This window comes from Passer montanus, unplaced genomic scaffold (genome assembly GCF_014805655.1).
Source record: "Passer montanus isolate IOZ18808 unplaced genomic scaffold, ASM1480565v1 scaffold52, whole genome shotgun sequence".
NCBI lineage: Eukaryota > Metazoa > Chordata > Aves > Passeriformes > Passeridae > Passer > Passer montanus.
This window is the reverse complement of record NW_024370152.1, coordinates 5,448,815-5,454,228: the sequence shown is the minus strand read 5'-3', so window position 1 is coordinate 5,454,228 and position 5,414 is coordinate 5,448,815. Positions and strand designations below refer to the sequence as shown.

The 5,414-nt window shown below is 45.5% G+C and overlaps 1 protein-coding gene across 2 annotated transcripts in view; it reads left to right on the top strand.

Annotated features, from left to right (window-relative positions):
• Nucleotides 1-4,978: 4,978 nt before the first annotated feature.
• Nucleotides 4,979-5,414, top strand: part of S1PR3 (sphingosine-1-phosphate receptor 3) — a 9,771-nt gene continuing 9,335 nt past the window's right edge. The window contains exon 1 of one of the 2 annotated variants that reach the window (XM_039724183.1): nt 4,979-5,062. The gene's annotated coding sequence lies outside the window, so the exon portion shown is untranslated. Of the gene's footprint in view, nt 5,063-5,109; nt 5,260-5,414 lie in introns of those variants that run through there. The other variant, XM_039724184.1, reaches the window with a different exon arrangement.

The following is a 5,414-nucleotide window of genomic DNA, read 5'->3' as shown; positions in this document are numbered from 1 at the left end:
CCTTTTGATTTCACTAAAAGATGAAAAAAAAGGGTCAGTGTGCTCCAAAGGCCACGCACACATTCCCACCACGTGATGCTGTGTTAGGGAAGTGCAGCACTCCTCCAGGGATGGTGTGTGTGCAGCTAGCCCATGGATTTGGCAGCGGGCACCATGCCTCAGCTACGCTCTGCCTACCCTTCGCATGGGGGTAGGAATGGCCTTCCGCAGGACTGGGTCTCATGGATGCAGCCTAGGCAGCAGGAGCTCTGCAGGACCTGTGTGTGATGAGTGATGCTGCAGCAGTGGCATTCACATGAGCTGGCCCAGGTCATCCTGGACATCTCCCTCTAGTACCCTGAGGCTCACTGTACAGGAGGAGACAGCAACAACTGGGGAAGGATGGGAGTAATGTGCAGAAAAGAAAGGAGGGACAAGCCTTCAGACAGTGATATAGGCATCTTCATGTCTTCATGTCTGGTGTGTTGCAGATGGGGAAACCCAAGGAGCTGTTTAACTGAACTAATTTTTCCCTTTTTTTTCTGTATTTCACTTTTTACATCATGTCTTGCTGGAAGTGCTATGATAACAGCTATCTTTCCTTTAACATGTGCTGTCTGCATAGTGATGTACATTGAGCTGAGTCAGTCTTAACATTAACAATACCAATAAATATCTGGCCACGCTCTAAGCATCTTTATCCCTAGAGGAGAGTGTCAGTTGCAGAGTTCATCGTAGCTAAGCACAGGATTCCTGTAGTTAATATAAAACTTGCAACTGAAAGATGTCCTATAAGCATATATTTGCTTATACATATGCCATGGTAGTGCATGAGGAGGTGAGAAAAGTCATAGTTTTTGAAGTTTCCAAAGCATCCTCTGCTTATGTTTTATAATTATTGACAGATTTCTTCTTTGATGATTTCTCCAAGTGTATTTCAATCACTGCAGATTATGCTTTAAAAGCACTCCAAATAAATGTTCTCCCATTTTGGTTTTATTTTTTTATATTCAATTGAAATATTAATTAATCACACTTATCTTTCAATGATTCCCAATTTAAACAGTCCTACATTTAATACTGGCTTAACATTAAGTTAGAGTCACAGAAATAAGAAGAAAAATGGTGTTAAAAAATATGTTGCACCATTTCATCTTCTAGATGGAATAATGCATAATACATCTGTTAATATAAAGATGATAGTTCAGCAGCAGTAGAAGAGAGCTAAAATAAGCTACCTCAGAATCAGATGAATATCATACTGCTTTGATTTTTAATTTTAAAATTGCCTTGCTGCTGTTTAGCTGTTTTCCAAAACATTCAAAATAAGTTATTGATTTTCCAAATGAGGAAGCATTACTTCAAGAACTCCAGGCAAGTAAATCAATGACAGACCTGTAAAGCATTGGATGAATGTCAGTATGAAGAAATTATAGCTAACGCATTAATAAAACTTTGCATGATCTTGACAGACAGATATTACAAAGATTTTATCATGCTCTAAACAGTTAACAGAAAAAAGAGATTCTTCAAGGACTTAATTGTAACTGCTACATGAGAAGGTCAATATTAATCTTGAAACTTTATCTGTTTTGTCTGTAGAGAAACCACAATATCTTTCATCTGAGAGTAACTTCAGATTTTATTGCATGTTTATGTATTTTATCTATCTGTAAGTAGAAGTGACTTTAACCACTTTTCTGACTGTAAAGCCTGTATTGAAAAGCTGTCCATATCAATGGCACCCATCATGCACTACATTCATTGGACCAAATAATGCAATTAGAAAAAAAATACCCTTTCTTTAGTCAGTTATTCACCATGTAAAACCCATGACAAAAAGGCTGGCTGTCACAGGATGCCGAGAGGCCCAAAACCACTCAGATAAATTCACTAGGGCACTTGCTGAGCCCATGGCACTCGCTAAGGCTTCTCCCTCTGAGTCCTTCTGCTGACTCTTTCTTTTCTGTGCTACAGAAACATCTCCTTTATTCAATATCCCCTAAAAAGTGGGCAACAGACATGTTTTTAAATGTGCCCTGGCTTGCCCCTTAGTCAAGACCACACTTAATTGCAACACAGAAGAAAAGAGCACAGAAAGAATTCAGCACATGGCAACTTTGCAGCTAGAATCTTGCAGGGTAAATACTACCCCTCTTGTGACTCCCAGCCATTGTGCCCTGCACTGCCTTCTCATTGTACTTAATAGCAGTTCATAGCCCTTTACTCCAAGTGGTTTCATCAGTTTGTTTAACCACTTTTTCTCTCATGTTCATCGGTTTCCAAGACTCAACAGTACATTTTTAGAAATTTGTGTCCTTGTGTTTTAAATTATCCCATCTTGTGGTTTTTCAGCTTTTTTTTTTTTTTTTACCATTGATTAGCCAGAGCCTACCTGAACTTTCCCTGCACAGGTAACTTTTCCAAATATTCCATTGCCTTTTTTGCCTTTTCGTGTTTTACAAAACAGGACACGAAGTAACCACAGATACTTGTGGTACTCAAGGTGTCAAGCTCACAGAAAAGCTCAACCATATTTTCCAATTTGTTCTTCTTTCCTTTCTTACTCATTCCTAGAATTCAGTTTCCCTTTCACAGTTAATGAATGTCAATAGCTTTTTAAGGACAATCTACAAAGATGTCTCTTCTGAGTATAAACACTCCATACAAATATGTACATCTATTACTAGAGTTGGTTTTCTACGTTTCACTTAGCAGCACAGAAATTTTATCAGCAGGTCACTCAGGACATCCAGGTCTTGGAAATAGTTTGTTCTCAGTTTTAGTTTCACTGTCAAATACTCCCAACAACATCAGTAAATAGTACTTTCCTATTATTCATCCTGTTTGCCCAATCACTCAGGAATTTCCAGGGCAGAAAGGACTTCTCATCCTCAGAAAACTGAGCTGTTAACCTCCTGTTCCTATGAAAATTCATCACTGCTCCTGGCCTTCTCTTTCTATGTCTTTCTTAGTCATTAATCTCTCTACCCCACAAAAAGTAATTTGTTTTAAGGTTGACATCATTGTGGAAAGCTCTCCATGTGTGCCTCACTGGCTGTTGCATGACATTTGGAATTGAACCAGTGGGTTGTACCAGCCATTGCCAAAGAGGCTGAGCTCTCAGAAGGTTTTTGCCAACATCTGCTCTGGCCTGAGATGCCACACCAGGCAAATCCCCTGCAGCCTCTGAAGAGGGACTCTCTACCCCTTTTCGTTCCTGGGTAGCTTCAGTATCCTGCCACCTACCTCCTTCAATGATATCAGCAGCCACTGCAACCACAGGGGTCAAGAGGTATCTGCAAGTAACCTCTGCCTGCTGATGAACCAGATGCCCCTGCAGCACAGCTGTGTGTGAAGTCAGTTTCCCATGACGGATAGGAAAGCTGGGGCATGAGATTGCTGTGCTCACTTTGTGGGACTGTGTTCCTCACAGTGCTTTGCTGCCAAGCCGCTTTCAGGCACCACCACGTCAGACATCATCAGAAGTCTCAGTCAGAAAAAACATCATAGACCACTTCCCTTGTACTGTAGTGGGCCTTGTTGCTAGCTGCTCCTGTGGGTCGCTGGAGGTGGTAAGCCCAACTGATGGCAATTAAAAAACATTACAGGCAGCAGGACACAATTTGCCACCTCCTTGAACTATTGCCAAAAAATCTTTGTGTTGGCAGTATCTTCTCCCCTCATCCATCACAGTTTGGTAAGAGTGACTATTTCTTCTGGCTCCCCCCTCTAAGTAACAAAAAGGCAATAAAGGAAAAACAAGAAGAGAGGAGAAAATAACAAGGAATAACAGCAGAACACAGAGCCAGGATAGGGGCTACTTGCATCCACTATGTGTGAACAGGATCTTGCTGGTGTGTAGCAAGTGGCTACCAAGAGGACTACAGAGCTTCCTGGGGTGATTTTCAAGGAATTGGCAGAACAAGGCTTTGATGAGCAATGAGAGAGTAGAAGTTCACAGGCCTGAGCTCCCCTTGGACAAAAAGTGGTGTGTACCTTTACGGGACATGGAAAGAGTTTTCCACTCTTGTTCCACAGAAGACAGCAGCTTTCACACCGCACACAAAATGGGAGGACAGGAGGTAAGGCTAAGACCACTACATATTGCACTATAGTCCTATCCATAGCTAAGTGGGGCCATATCCGTAAGGTCCATCAGCCTGGAAGCAATTTTACCACCTTTTGCTCAGTGTTTTTTCTACCAAAATCCTAAACCAGAAAAGTTCTATTACTCCTCTTCAGGAGATAAACAGCAGTCACAGAAACAACCATTTGCTCTATTAGTTAAAAATTCTGGCTATAAAATGCCTAGTTCTGCTTTCCTCCAGGACTCTTCCTCCCTGCAGAGCAGCAGTGCCGGCAACCCGACAGCCGGGCCCATGGCATGACTCCAAGTGTGATGATGCTCAGGTCCAGACAGGAGGCTCCCAAGAAAAACACTGACTGCTGTGAGACGATAGGCAACCCTACACGTCTGCCTCTGCTTAGCAAGGTTGCTCCTGTTTGCCAGCTTATCATATGCACTTCTGACAGAAAGATTTGCTGTACCCACAAGCATCTTACAAGTACATTTAAATAAGACACTTGTGGGATCCAGGTTCCAACTTCTTTTTCAAAGTGCTGCTCTCATGACTGGCACAATCCACGTGCCTATCGCTGTCCTTGGGTTGCTATTATTCACTCAATAATTCTGTCAAGAGGTACCTTTCCAGGAGCGTGCTGTAATCGACAGTTCTGGGTCAAACCCGAAGAAGTACTTTTACCGAGAATTTCTGAATGTTTTACCCTGTGCCTCTCGACTCAAGCTCTCTGAAGGTCGCATTACTGGACACAGTGAAACAGAGGAGCAGAGGTAGCATACGTACAGCCTCACTTGAACATTCTAGTCGCCCGACCCGAGTACCCTCCATCTCGCATTCTTCTGGACGTTATAAATACTCGGCTGCGGGCTCTGCAGCCTCACATTTTCACGCCGGCTGCCCAAAACGCCGTTTAAGCATTAAACGCACTGGTAGCCCCGCGGCCGTGCCCTGCCGGCAGCATCCAGCGCTGGGGCGCTGCTCCCCGGGCACGGGGCACGGTGAGCGGCCAAGGGGCGGGGTGAGGCGTGGTGGGACGGGACGGGACGGGACGGGCCGGGACGGGACGGGGGCAGGCAGGGGCCGCTGGAGCGGAGCCTGTCCGGCAGCGACGGCGGCGCGGAGCAGCGTGCCAGCGGCAGGAGCGGAGGGCAGGCGGACGCGGGGACCGAGAAGAGCCCGGAGGGGCGGTCGGGAGGTCGGTCGGGGGTATCCGGGCGAGGCGGCTGCGGGCAGCGGGGGGAGCGCGGAGCCGCGGGGATTGGCGGCGGCGGCGGGGCAGGGCCGGGGCGATCCCAGCCCCGCCCGGCCCGGCCCGGTCCTGCCCAGCGCAGCCCCGGGGCCCGAGCGGCG